Here is a 15,325-nt window from a genome sequence, read left to right on the forward strand (position 1 = left end):
CGTATATACTGACCCAATAGCATATCTTGAAAACTAGAGCCAATCAACAATTTTAAGCATCATTTTCGTTTTCAGTGACCCAGAATTAGTAAAGTTGGACTACATTTATTTCAGAAGCATTTTGCCTGTAGAGCAGTGTTATTTAATGTTGTAGAAATTGTTAAAAACACTTAGCTTAAACTGGAACTGCCTGTTATTAAAGGCTGGTTTCCCCATGTCAGTTCCATAAGCTCTGCTAGAGACATCTTGGGTTCTCTCCTGCCTCGGTGTGAACTGGAGGGAATCGTCCCCTGCTGCACTTGGCTCCAGGCTGGTTTTTCTGGGGAGGGGACGTGGAATTGATTTGTTTGCTGTTGAGAAGGGAGCCAGGCCAGTTCTCAGGGAACGAGAACTCCCAGCATCTTCCCAGCCCAGCCCAGGCTGCTGCCCTGTCCCAGCCTCTGTTCCCCTGGGGGCCCTGCGTGTTTGACTCTAGAGCAGGCTGAGAGCAGCAGCTGAGGCAGAGACAGCCTGGGCCGGGCAGATGCTAGGAGCAGAGCACCAGAGGCCTCTATTGGCTCCCTCCTCAGCAGCAAACAATCAGTCCTCACTCGCACCCCGGGACAGCAGCCTGGAGCCAAGGGCAGTGCCCAGTGGGGGTTTCTCTTTTTCCTCTTCCTGGGGTGAGCAGGGACCTGGGGGTGTTTCTAGCAGGGCAGTTGGAACTGAATTGGGGAACCAGCTTTTAATAACCAGCTCAAGTTCAGACTAATTTTGTTACAATTTTCTTTATAATGTAAAATAATTCAAAAGTAATCAGGCAGGAATGATTGGAACTCTTTTCTCCCATTCATAGAAAGAAACGTCTTTTTGGCTTTTCATGATACAGGAGTCAGGTTCGTTCACTGTTCAGAAACAACCTGCTCAGAAGCCTGTTGTGTTTCATTTCTCAGGTTCTGCTGCCATCGTGTGGCCATTTCCTTCCCCTCCTTTCTGTCCAAAGCGCAGAGCCCAGTTCCTCCAGGGAAAGAAGGACATCTTTCTTCTTTCCTTCCTCAACAGCCCCCTTCCCTGGAGAGCCCTTTGCTGGGGTCTGGGTGGGGAACAGCTGTTTCTGAGGATTAATTTCACACCATATTTGGTGTTGATATATAGATTTTACAGCCAGACTAGATCACTAGTCTGCTCTGCTCTGACCTGATTCAGAACAGAGTCCAGAGAATTTTACTCACTGACTTCTACCTCCACCCCAAGCTCTTCTGGCTGAACGAGGAGGGTTCATTCAGAAAGTCATCGTGTTTGGATGTAAAGGTGTGAAATGATGGGGAAATTGGCCCCTCTTTCAAGTTTAAATGTTGTAATTTCTACATCTAGACCGGGGTGGCCAACTTGAGCCAATGTAACTGCCAAACGTGCACCTTTGTATGCAACTGCTGAATCAGTTGTGAACCTTGCTACCATTATCATTATCCCGTTGAAATGATGATGGTGATGGACACTTGGCTGTATATCCCAGAGTGCCCTGGACGTCTACAGGTTGCATTAGCCAATCCAACCATTCGGCACTTGCAGATGGGCACCTCTGTATTGTGCCTGATTCTTGTACAGCTATGAGAGGCTGGTAGATGCCGATATTTTCCCCTCTTTTTAACCAGCACTAATACCAGGCCAGGCCAGGGCTGGGAAGAGAGAGAGAGCAGCAGGTTTCCCCTATTGTTTCCTGCTCGCTTTTTGTTGACTAGCTTCACCTCTGCACCAACTGGCACTTTTACTATGTGAGTCTGGCTAGCTCAGTTGGCAGAGCATCAGACTTTTAATCTGAGGGCTCAAGTCCCTGGTCAGGTGATAAACTTCTCACTATTCTTGTAAAAATCTGACTTTCTGGAGTCGTCTTCAGTGTTACTCTTTCTCTTCAGGATTTTGCCTTTCCTAAGAAGGGCCTTTTTGTGGGGGGGATTGAAGGAGCAACTTCCTGACATCCCCTCTGTCCTTGCAGCCTGGAGGAATAAAGTCCTCTGGGCATAGAGCATGTTCCTCCCCTGCACACACAAACACACAGAATATCCCTAAGGAATTAGAATCACCTGCACCTTCCCCTGTCCTGCTGGATCCCCAAACAAGGATGCTCTTCAGCCCAAACCCATGTCCCCTCTACTCCCAGTGCCCCTCAGACCCAACCCACAACCCCTCCTATGCTCACTGCTGCTCATTCCCAACCAGAGCCTGCTCCTCTTCACTCTTCTCCTCTGTCCCAACCCACAGGCCCCTCCTATTCCCAGTGCCCCTCAATTCCAACCCACAGGCCCCTTCTCCTCACGCTGCTCCTCAATCCCAACCCACAGGCCCCTCCTATGCTCACTGCTCCTCACTCCCAACCAGAGCCTGCTCCTCTTCACCCTCCTCCTCTGTCCCAACCCACAGGCCCCTCCTCCTCATGCTGCTCCTCAATCCCAACCCACAGTTCCCTCCTTCCCTCCAGTAGCAGGTGCTTCAGACCCCCTCAGGAAGATTTTCTTGCAAGGTTTCGTGTATGAGTCTGCATGTGGATTTTACAGTATGTTGGAAATAGGTTGGATTGCTTACCAAAATGATCACTTGTGGCTGGTGTTGGATTCCCAGTCTCCTTGTTATTGGAGAAGGAGAAACAAAGGGTTGTTATCCTTGATGTGTGAATCAAGGACTCAACCCTGGGTGTAAACTAAATGAGCTGCCCACAGATTCTGGCAGCCACAATGAGCATTTGGTGCGAGAGCTCAGACCTCTCCCTGTCCCAGAGGGAGGGGATCATCCAGGAGGGGCTTGGCCACTGACTTATCAGCTCTTAACTCCCAAACGTTCAGTAACTCTATTATCAGTGCCAGTGAGTGTAATTTAAACCATAAGAAAAACCACACTGGGTTAGACCAAAGGTCCATCTAGCTCTGTATTTCTCTTCCGACAGTAGCCAATGCCAGGTGCTCTAAAAGCATCTCAGCAAGGCACCACTGGGAGTTGAACCCAGGATCTTCTGTTTACAAAACAGGTACTTTAACCAGCTAAGCCATGGTGCCTGCCTACAACTAAGGTACAGTGTTTGCTCACACCTGACTCCCTGCATCTCCACCTAGGCCTGACAAGCTTTGCTTGTGTTTGGATTCTGCAAAGCAGAGGAGCAGGTGACATTTTCCTTGCAAGCTGACTGTGTGTGTGAATCTTCGGCCAGGTCTGCACTACAAAGTTATTTCAGCAGAATTATATTGCTCAGGTGTTTGAAAAACACACAATGCTCCCTTGGTCGGCAGCTTGTGGCTGGTGCACACACTGCAATGCCACGTCTGGTGACAAAACTGCCCTGTTTTGTTGACAAATGAAAACCACCTAGACGAGAGGCCTAGAGCTTTTTCCAGCAAACTTAAAGTGACAGAGTGTCAGTGTAGACGCTGCTGTTCATTATATCACCATAACTGGCCTCTGCCAGTATCCCACAATGCCCGCTGTGAACTCGCCTGCCCTGCATTCCTGCTACAGAGCCATGGGCCCCTCCCCTTTCATAGCTCTGGGAAGTTCTGACAGCTGAGCCTGCTGCTCTGCTCCGGCAGCCAGGAGCAAATCACTGCCGTGGATGATGCTTTCTCCCACCCTGCGAACACAGAGCAGGGTGGCGGGAACTTCCTTACAGTGGTGGGGGCACCGGCATCCGAACTGTGACACCCCCAGGACACCCCTTCCTTCGAGGAGGCTCTTACCTTCTAAACAGGGATGGCTGGTCTCTAGTAAAATCACTAAAAGAAGGAGACTTGCTGAAGCAAAGCCACAGGGGTCTCTGAGGTTTCCCTGGCCCCTCGCCCCTGTCCTGCCTGGCTGATGTCAGCATCTCTCTGTGAGGTCACCACCTCCCCACCACCTTGGACCAATAGCCTGAGGTCCTGCAAAAAGCCTTTGTGATGTCACTGCCACACCCCTCCCTTGCTGTGCTAATGTCCTGCCCCTGGCCAGGCACTTTGGAGGTTTGAGCTACTCCCTGTGGATCACCCCACTCAAGGAGCGTTTGTTCTAGGAAACAAGTTGGCTAGACAGGAAAACATCAGATGCTGCTCTCAATGCTACACTCAGTTTTTCAGAAATTAGTTGACTTTATGGCCAGAAGAGATCATTAGAGCATCTAATCTGACCCCCTGCATATCACAGGCCTCCTTTATGACAGAAGAGCTACTTTGGGGGCAAACACATTCCAGAAAGGCAACTAGTCTTCATTAAATGACATCAGGAGATGGAGAATCCATCACTTTCCTTGGTAGCTTGTTCCTGTGGTGAATGATCATCCTCGCTGTTGAATATTTGTGCCTTAGTTGTAATATGAATTTGTCTCCTTCCACCTTCCAGCCATTGGGTCTTGTTATGCCTTTCTCTGCTCGATTAAAGAGCCCTTTCATACCCAATCTTTTCTATCCATTAAGGCATTTCAACACTTCAATGAAGTCACCTTTCAATCTTCTTTTGATAAGCTAAACAGGTTGAGCTCGTTCAATAGCTCCCTAGAAGGCATTTTTCTCCAGCCCTCAGAACATTTATTGGCTCTTTGGTCATCAGACTCCTGAACTGCAGCTGGATGTGGCTCTTCTTCTTCTGCACAACAATTTGTAGATTTTTCTTATGGAGTAACCAGGTGGTAGTATTTAGCCATTGCCATAAATTCCATTTGGCTTTTAGGTTACCCAGACCAATTTGGACTAAGTCTACATTCGCATGTACTTGTCTTTGTATAAGGCTGTCCTGTAGTTGGGCCAGGGAGCTTAATTTGGTGAGACCTCATCTGGAGTACTGTGTCCAGTTTTGGGCCCCACACTACAAGAAGGATGTGGATAAATTGGAGAGAGTCCAGCGGAGGGCAACAAAAATGATTAGGGGTCTGGAACACATGACTTATGAGGAGAGGCTGAGGGAACTGGGATTGTTTAGCCTGCAGAAGAGAAGAATGAGGGGGGATTTGATAGCTGCTTTCAACTACCTGAAAGGGGGTTCCAAAGAGGATGGATCTAGACTGTTCTCAGTGGTAGAAGATGACAGAACAAGGAGTAATGGTCTCAAGTTGCAGAGGGGGAGGTTTAGGTTGGATATTAGGAAAAACTTTTTCACTAGTAGGGTGGTGAAGCACTGGAATGGGTTACCTAGGGAGGTGGTGGAATCTCCTTCCTTAGAGGTTTTTAAGGTTAGGCTTGACAAAGCCCTGGCTGGGATGATTTAGTTGGGTTTGGTCCTGCTTTGAGCAGGGGATTGGACTAGATGACCTCCTGAGGTCCCTTCTAACCCTGAGATTCTATGATTCTATGAATTTGTTCTTAATAGTTTCCAAGTCCACTGAGTTTGCAAATCCCGCTCCTGCTCCAAATCCACCTAGCATAATATCCATAATATCTCTTTTAGTTCTGGGATGTGGTGTATCTGGGGGGGACAGTTTGTGTGTCCTTATCCAGGCTTGTAGTATAGGGAGGGGAAAAGGCTTACACTTTGGCTCTACTTTTGAGACATTTAATCTTGTCCAGTCCACTTAAATTTTTACTTCTACCAGCAGGGAGCTCACCAAGACTTTCACCGGAGAAGTCTGAATTTTAAATAAGGTAATGGGGTGTTTTTTATAAACATATGTTCTTTTTCCCATTTCCAGTCACATCCATCAGGGAATGGTATCCTATGTGCATGGTTTGGGCAGTAAACTATGATTACTGTTACAAGGGTCCCTGATTTCACGAACCCGTCCCATATATAAGGGAGTGAGGGGTAGTCTGAAAGCATCGTGGTATCTCCTGCATATCCTTCCGTGCTCACCCCTACCATCCAATGTTTTTCCCGTCCTATGGGGACTGAGATGTTTCCTTGCAGTCCCAGTTCCCCATCCCCAACATATACATGAGTTTCCCCTAAGGGTGTTATTGTTAAATTAGTTTTTAAATCGATCCATCTTAGGTGAATATCTGGTTGTTGTACTGGGGTCCATGGAATGTTGTATATGTGTGAGTTGCTGTGTGTCAGCAATGCGGTGAGGATTGTTTACCTTGTTCCAGGTATGTTGAAGCATGGCTATCATTGTTAGGGATTGGCGGAGCTTTGTGCATTTTTCCTTTGGGAACAGGCTGTGTCTTTATCACTGAGATTAGGGCCAATGTTGTGATCCAGACCAAGAACTGCCGTGGCTCTGTGTCCCATTTTGTGCGAGGCATCGTTCCGTCTGATCTTTTACTACCCTTTTGAGAAAAGCGGAGATAAGGTTAGAACTGGCAGTCTCAGCAGCCGCATTCCAGCCTGCAGGAACAAAAATACACTGCGTCCACGGGGGAGTGTTGTATCTGGAAATATAGTTAACAGAATAAAATTAGTTTATGCAAACAACTTCATTTGTGAAACATGGACCCACTTTAATTTACCATTTTTGTCTATGCGGTAGATGACAGGGCTGAGGCGGTCCACTATGGAGTAGGGACCGGTCCATTTCGACTCCAGTGTGTGATCCCTTTTGCCCAACTTCAAATACATTACCTGATCCCCTGGTTCCCAAAGTAGGGAATCCCCATTTTTATTTTGATCCATTTTTGTATTCATGAGCTCAATGGCTTGGCTTATTCTATGCTGCAGGGTGGTTTTGTCTTCCTGCAACTGTTTTAACCACTGCCAGTGCTCGTGAGTTGTAGTCTCTGGTTCTGCTGCTTGTTCTGGGTTGATGACCAACCTCATCGCCTGTCCGAAGAGGATGTGGTATGGCTGGATCTTAGTTCTCAGCCTGTTACTGCTGCGAATGGCTGCTAATATTAGCAGCAGTTTTTCCAGCCAGTTCTTACCGGTGTTGTCTACAACTTTCCTAAGGGCTTCTTTAATAGTGTGGTTCATCCTCTCTACTTGTCTGGAAGACTGTGGTCTGTATGGGACATGGAGTTTGTGTGAAACTCCTAATGCTTTAAGTAGTAGAGTAAATATGTCTCCCACAAAAGATCCCCCGTTGTCTGAGTCAATAATCTCAGGAGTCCCATATCTGCAAACTACTTCGGAGAATAGTTTCTTAGCAGCTGTGTGGGCGCTATTGTTCCTAGTAGGGAAAGCTTCCACCCAACCTGAAAAGGAATCTATGATTACAAGTAGATATCGAAATCCTTCTTGTCTCCTTGGCAATTTATCAATGAAGTCAATTTGGATTCTATGCCAGGGTCCCAGACTTCTTTGATGTAGCATCTGAGGCTGGTGCGGAGGATGAGCTTTATCTTTGGCACACTGTATACAATTTCTGACCCATGTAGCCACATCATCTCTCATCCCCTTCCATTCTGCCACTTGCTTTAACCTTCCCAGCGTTCCTTCCACTCCTTCATGCATGAACTGATGAGCTATGTTCACCAGTTCCTGCCTTTCAATTCTTCCTGGGAAGCGGACTGCTTCTAAAACCTTCTTTTTCTGCCTTCGGGTCACCGCTGCTATCCCTTCATAATCTCTGGCTATGGCATCAGCATGGTTATTCCACACTGTTTCAGCTGCGGAGCCTTTTCTATGTGCCTTGACATGTTTGATTTTAAGCTGGTTGGGATGAGAGGTAACCCAGCCATCTCCATTCATCTACATATGCTATCTCTTTCCTGTCTGCGGCTTTCCAATAGTTCCTCTGCCAATCAAGCATCTAATATTGCACCCCATTTACACAATAATTGCTGTCAGCATAGATGTATACAGTCTGGGGGCAGTTCTCTGTTTCATTTTGTTTTAGGACTTGGTATATGGCATGGAGTTCAGCATGTTGTGCTGAGCCATGATCCAAGTACCCCTTCAGTACTTCCTCTTCTAAATTGATGGCTGCATGTCTGATTTTCTTTTTACCATGCACCACCATGGAACTGCCATCCGTGAACCAAATATTTTTCTCCTGATCCACGGTATCCAAGTCTTCCGGGGGGGGGGGTGCTTGGGCTTGTGCTATTCTCTGTTCTAGTGTGACTGCTGGACATACGTGCTTAGTCCCCTTTTCAATAAGAGCATGTGTCAGCATGTCAGGTTTAGATACTGTGTCAGTTCGGACTCCTCTGTTTACCAGTGTTAGAGTCCATTGTGCCATTCGGGTGTTAGACACCCTGCCTCCTATTAGTTTTCCAGATAGGATGTATTTTAGAGGCGTATGTGTGCTTTGTATAGTAATTGGGGCACTGCCGGTAAGCGGCTCAAAAGACTGAACAGCCCATACCGCTGTCAGGCATTCACGTTCACAGGCATCAAAATTTAGTTCAGCTCCCTGTAGTTTTTAGACTCATAAGCCACAGGTACCAATGTTTGGTTTTCATTTTGTTGCAAGAGAGTAGCCGCCATGGCCACCTCATTAGCTGCTAACCGGATGACAAATGGTTTAGATTCATCCGGGAAGCGTAAAGCAGGGGCTGTTGGGGCTTTTTGCTTGAGGATATTTAAGGCATTCTCCTGATCTGGACCCCATTCCCAATGCGTCTTCTTTTTTAGCAGTTTCCACAAAGGAAGTGTAATTTCTGCATATTTGTAGATATGGGGTCGTAGAAAGTTAAATCCACCCAGCAAAACCCTTAAAGAGTGCATATCGGTAGGGGCTGGCATTTCAATTAAAGCCCGTACCTTTCTTTGATCTACCTGCCTTCCCTTCTGGCCAATGATAATACCTAGGTAGACGACCTGGGTTTGCACCAATTGTGCTTTTTCCAGGCTTACCTTGAAGCCGGTGTCCTGGATCAGTGCAAGGACGTCCTCTGTAAGTCTCTGCACCTGTGTCTCGAGCTGGCCAAAAACCAAAATATCATCCACATAGGAATAGACAAGTGGTCGATCAGAGGGACTTAACTGGTCCAGCATGTCTACCACATGTTTGTGGGTGATAGCTGGAGAGTCTTGGAATCCTTGGGGTAGGCGCTGAAATGTGTACTGCGGGTCTTTGATGGTGAAGGCAAATCAGTCCTGTGAATCAGGATGTAATGGGATGGCAAAGAAACAGTTAGCCAGATCTATAACTGAAAAATACCTGGAGGTGGCTTGCACCTTTTGGATGACCTGTGTCATATCTGCCACGATGGGGGCCATGGGTATACTTCCTTTGTTGATTCTCCTGTAATCAATGGTTAGTCTCCAGGATTGCCCATCTGCCTTCATGACTGGCCAGACAGGGGAGTTAAAAGGGGAGTTAGTTTTTCTAATTACTCCCTGCTCTTCCAGGTCCTGAGTGATTTGGACAAGCTGTGTCTTTGTCTCCCTGGGATACCGACATTGCTTCTGTGGGGACACCAGTTCACCTACAATTTTAACACAAGCGTTAATTCTACGACAATCTGTTTGCTTCTGGGTCCAGACCGTGGGGAATTTAAAACGCCACTTCTCCTGCTGTTCTGCCGTGAGCGCAGCAACTAGTTTATCGCTTCTGTTACTGACAAACTTATCACGGCTTGCTGTAGGGAGATAAGGGGGGAGGGTTTCCAGTCTCCATAGAGCGCTCCTGGGGAGATCAATAATAATGTTATTTTTGAACAACCAGTCCGTGCCCAGGATCACGGCATCTGTCATATGTTTTGTTTGAATCAGATTCCCAGTGGTGTGGAATCCTTGTACAGAGAATGGTACCTGCACCCATTCTTTCCCGGTGCTGGGTTTTCCCTGAAATGAGTGTAATATCATATTTTGCCCTTTTGTTCCTGCTAGAGGAGTTGTTTTAATTAAAGAGACGGAAGCTCTACTATCAATTAGAGCCATCATAGGAGCTTGATTTCCCTGCTGGACGTAGATATAGGGTCTTCCTCCTGTATCCCAGGTTAATTCTCCTATAAACCTCCACTGTTGGGCTCCTATGCCAAGTGGGGGTTCCACGTCCAGTGGGCTTCCCTAAGAGTATTCCTGATAATCGAAAGGAGCGCTTGGGGTCGTTACCTCTGATATGACTCCTCGCTGGTCCTGTAATCTAAGAATCTCTGTCATAATATCAGCCAAGGGGGCTTTATCCCACTTTTGTCTGTCTCCTCCCATCTGTTATAATAGCCTCCATGCCATGCGGCGCACATCAGCACCGGGTTTCTCTGGCTGATTACTCTTTTCGGCTGACTGAGATCTTTGGAGGTCTGGGTACAGCCGACCCCTAGACTGGTTATTCCCCCTTCCCCTGAATTTGACTTTTGAGTGCCCTCCATGGGATCCTGCAAATCCCTTTGTTCCACTTTCATTTGAATAGGTGACTGTTGGCTCCATTGCTGCCACATACGCCACCCTTTCCTTTTTAATATTGGGCTTGGGTCCAGCATGGGTAATTATCTGTTGTACCATCCCTTTTAATTCTCTTAAGGTGGCAGGGTGCCCATCCTGCCAAACGGCAAGCTTGCCTGAATAATAGGGAAGTAGTGAGGCAGCGCAGTCCCTGAAGGTATGTCTATACTACCAGAGTAGTTCGATTCTACTTAAATCGAATTTGTGGAACCGATATTACAAAGTCGAACATGTGTATCCACACTAAGGACAGTAATTCGACTTTGTGAGTCCACACTAAAGGGGCAAGCGTCGACATTGGAAGCGGTGCACTGTGGGCAGCTATCCCACAGTTCCCGCAGTCCCCGCTGCCCATTGGAATTCTGGGTCGAGCCCCCAATGCCTGCTGGGGGAAAAAATGTGTCGAGGGTGGTTTTGGGTAACTGTCCTCATTCAACCGTCACTCCTGCCCTCCCTCCCTGAAAGCACCGGCGGGCAATCAGTTCGCACACTTTTCTGGTGAGTCACAGTGCGGACGCCACTGCACTGCAAGCATGGAGCCTGCTGTGATCATCACTGCAGTTATGGCCGTTGTCAACTCCTTGCACCTTATCGTCCACCTTTTTCACAGTCAGATGCTGAGAAATCGGGCGAGGAGGCTACGGCAGCGCGGTGAGGACATGAAGTCTGAGAGTGGCACAGACCTGTCACAAAGCACGGGACCCCGCGCCGAGGACATCATGGTGGCAATGGGTCATGTTCATGCTGTGGAACGGCGATTCTGGGCCCGGGAAACAAGCACAGACTGGTGGGACCGCATAGTGCTGCAGGTCTGGGATGAATCACAGTGCCTGTGAAACTTTAGGATGCATCAGGGCACTTTCCTTGAACTGTGTGACTTGCTGTCCCCTACCCTGAAGTGCAAGGACACCCGGATGCGAGCAGCCCTGACTGTGCAGAAGTGAGTGGCCATAGCCCTCTGGAAACTTGCGACGCCAGACAGCTACCGGTCAGTAGCGAACCACTTTGGCGTGGGCGAATCTACCGTAGGGGTTGCTGTGATGCAAGTTGCCAACGCAGTCGTTGAGCTACTGCTCTCAAAGGTAGTGACCCTGGGAAACGTTCAGGTCATCCTAGATGGCTTCGCTGCGAAGGGATTCCCAAACTGCGGTGGGGCTATAGATGGAACTCACATCCCTATCCTGGGACCGGACCACCAGGCCAGCCAGTATATTAATCGAAAGGGCTACTTTTCAATGGTGCTGCAAGCACTGGTGGACCATAGGGGACGTTTTACCAACATCAACGTCGGATGGCCTGGCAAGGTTCATGACGCGCGTGTTTACAGGAACTCTGGTCTGTTTAGACGCCTGCAGGAAGATATTTTCTTCCCGGACCACAAAATAACTGTTGGGGATGTGCAGATGCCTATAGTGATCATCGGGGACCCAGCCTACCCGCTAATGCCCTGGCTCATGAAGCCCTATACAGGTGCCATGGACAGTGACAAAGAACTCTTCAACTACTGGCTGAGCAAGTGCAGAAAGGTGGTGGAGTGTGCTTTTGGACGTCTCAAGGGGAGATGGAGAAGCTTACTGACTTGCTCAGATCTCAGCGAAACCAATATCCCCATTGTTATTGCAGCTTGCTGTGTGCTCCACAATCTCTGTGAGAGCAAGGGGGTGACCTTTATGGTGGGATGGGAGGCAAATAGCCTGACTGCTGATTACGCCCAGCCAGACAACCGTGCGATTAGAAGAGCCCAGCGGGAAGCGCTGTGCATCTGGGAGCCTTTGAAAGCTAGGTTCCTCAGTCAGCAGGGTAACCTGTGACTATTACGTTTGTTTACAGAGAAGTTGAACCTGCCCCCGTTTCTTTACCCAGATAATGTTGACTATCCTCTGCAGTTACATACCCCGTTCACCCTGTTCCCCCCCTTCCAACGCACGCTTAAAAATAAAATACATGGAACTTTGTTAATTAACACTGTTTTCTTTATTACTGATTTTGTGGTAAAGGGTTGAAACTGGGACGCAGACTGTGGTGGGTAGGGTGTATAGTGCTGTAAAGACCGCTTCTAAACTCGAGGAATGACAGGCTCCTGCTCCTAGAGCGGTCCGCAGTGGCGGACTGTTTGTTTCAACGGAGCCTGCCACCCCTGCTTTTCGGGACTCTGTGTGTGGTGGCTATGTGACTTTGTGGCGAGGGAGGACGGTTACAGATCCCCTGCTGCGTGGCTCTGTGATCCAGGATAAGGACCGCTGCATAAGATCTCTAACCGCCCTCCCCCGCCACAAAGTCACATAGCCCCACCCCCCTGAAACATGAAAACCACCTCCCAGACTGACCAGGGTGCATAGAGACTGCACTGTGTGTGTGACCTGCTGCTGAACCTGCCCCCGTCTCTGTACCCTGGTAAAGGTGACTGTCCTGTCCAATTACCAACCTCTTTCCCCCCCTTCAAACACAGTCTCCTCTAAAAGAACATGACGGAAACAGTAATTAACAGAAAAGTATTTTTTATTATCAACTAGACAGTTAGGGGATGAAACTGGGACGGGGGCTTGGGTGAGGCGGGAAGGAAAGACTTATCAAAATTTTGGGAATGAGAGCCTTCTTGTACTTGAGCACTCTGCAGGGGTGGAGTGACAGTTTTCACGGCCCCTGCCGCCCCTCCTTCTTGGTACTTTGGGTGAGGGGGGTATGGGACTTGGTGGTGGGGGAGGGCGGTTAGAGATAGACTGCAGTGGGGCTCTGTCCTCCTGCCTCCGGTCCTGCAGAACATCCACAAGGTGCCGGAGCATGTCCGTTTGCTCCCTCATTAGTCCAAGCAGCGTTTGAGTCGCCTGCTGGTCTTCCTGCCACCACCTGTCCTCCCGTTCGCTGTGTGAGCGCTGGTACTGCAACATGTTCTCCCTCCACTGGGTCTGCTGGGCTGCCTCGGCTCGGGAGCAGCCCATAAGTTCTGAGAACATCTCATCCCGTGTCCTTTTCTTTCGCCACCTAATCTGTGCCAGCCTCTGTGAGGGGGATGCCGGGGTAGGTCGGGAGACAGTCGCAGCTGTGTGATGAGAAAAAGGGAGTGAATTCCTTACAAAGATACATTTTTGCGAACAATGAACATAGTGTAGTCTGTCTCTGTGAACAAGACCATGCACAGCAGCTATCTCATGCGCACTCAGGACAAGTTCGAATTTTCAGCCTTCGCATTCAGTGCATGGGGTCTTGCAGTGGAGATCAGACAAGCAGGGCAGGACAGCAGAATTCGTGTAGCAGGCAGACATGGTAAGCCGTAGACTTTTGGCTGCTTAAAACTTAATTTATATCAGTGCCCTCCTTTCACGGTCAAAGCAATGCTCCTAGCGTTGGCCAGTTCCTGCTGCCGGCAATCCGGAAAGCATGAACTCTGCCCCTGTCCCGCTTCCACCGCATGGCTGTAAACTGCTGGTTACAGTTATGTAAAGGAACAGGCAAGCAGTCCCAATACTAACATTCCCCTAATTCAAAGCAGGTCACCATGAGCGAGATCACCCTGATGAGGATCAGTGACACAGATAAAGACCGCATGCTGCATGAAAGCCGGCAAAAACCAGAGCCCTATGCCGCCATGCTCGTCGAGGCAATGATACCCAAGTACCTGATGATAGCCTGGCGCGGAAAAGTGTGCTACCACGGAGGACCCAATAAGGCCGCTCTCCCCAGGAACCTCATGCAGAGGCTTTTCAATTACCTCCAGGAGAGCTTTGTGGAGATCTCCCATGAGGATTTCTGTTCTATCCCCGTACATATTGACCTTCTTTTCACATAGTTAATATTCCTGTTCTGTTAAAAATAAATGTTTACATGTTTAAAGCACTTACCGACTGATCCTTCCCCTGATTCAGGGTCCGGGTTAATGGCTGGGGAGGGTTGGTAGGGGATCTCCGTGAGGGTGATGAAGAGATCCTGGCTGTCGGGGAAATCAGCGTTGTAAGCACTGTCGACTGCCTCGTCCTCCTCATCTTCTTCCTCATCTTCCCCGTCCGCGAACATCTCCGAGGAACCGGCCGTCGACACTATCTCATCCTCAGGGTAGGTCCATACTTACCCGCCGGGTCGATGCGGAGAGTTCGACTTCTCGGAGTTCGAACTATCGCGTCTAATCTAGACGCGATAGTTCGAACTCCAAACGAGCTCCCGTCGACTCCGGAACTCCACCACCGCGAGCGGCGGTGGTGGAGTCAACGGGGGAGCCGCGGAGTTCGATCCCATGGCGTCTGGACGGGTAAGTCAGTCGAACTAAGGTAGTTCGACTTCAGCTACGCTATTCGCGTAGCTGAAGTCGCGTACCTTAGTTCGACCCCCCCCCCTTAGTGTAGACCATGCCTCAGAGTCCACGGTCAGTGGTGGGGTAGTGGTGGCAGCCGCACCTAGAATGGCATGCAGTGCCTCGTAGAAACGGCATGTCTGGGGCTGGGATCCGGAGCGTCTGTTTGCCGCTTTGGTCTTCTGGTAGCCTTGTCTCAGGTCCTTGATTTTCACGCGGCACTGCGTTGCATCCCGGCTGTATCCTCTCTCTGTCATGGCTTTGGAGATCTTCTCGTAGATCTTCGCATTCCGTTTTTTGGAGCGCAGCTCTGAAAGCACAGACTCGTCGCCCCACACAGCGATCAGATCCAAGACTTCCCGGTCAGTCCATGCTGGGGCCCTCTTTCTATTCTGAGATTGCATGGACACCTCTGCTGGAGAGCTCTGCATCGCTGCCAGTGCTGCTGAGCTCGCCACGATGTCCAAACAGGAAATGAGATTCAAACTGGCCAGACAGGAAAAGGAATTCAAATTTTCACGGGGCTTTTCCTGTGTGGCTGGTCAGAGCATCCGAGCTCGGACTGCTGTCCAGAGCGTCAACAGAGTGGTGCACTGTGGGATAGCTCCCGGAGCTATTAGCATCGAATTCCATGCACACCTACCCTAATTCGACATGGCCATGTCGAATTTAGTGCTACTCTCCTCGTCGGGGAGGAGTACAGAAATCGAACTAAAGAGACCTGTATGTCGAACTAAATAGCTTCGTTGTGTGGACGGGTGCAGGGTTAATTCGATTTAACGCTGCTAAATTCGACATAACCTCCTAGTGTAGACCAGGCCTGAGAGATGGTACAGAGAA

The 15,325-nt window shown here is 49.0% G+C and overlaps 1 non-coding gene across 1 annotated transcript; it reads right to left on the minus strand.

Annotated features, from left to right (window-relative positions):
• Positions 1-2,955: 2,955 nt before the first annotated feature.
• Positions 2,956-3,029, minus strand: TRNAT-UGU. Its single transcript has one exon. It is a non-coding gene; the product is annotated as a tRNA-Thr (tRNA).
• Positions 3,030-15,325: the final 12,296 nt, after the last annotated feature.

This window comes from Mauremys mutica, chromosome 5 (genome assembly GCF_020497125.1).
Source record: "Mauremys mutica isolate MM-2020 ecotype Southern chromosome 5, ASM2049712v1, whole genome shotgun sequence".
In the NCBI taxonomy this organism is placed as follows: Eukaryota; Metazoa; Chordata; order Testudines; family Geoemydidae; genus Mauremys; species Mauremys mutica.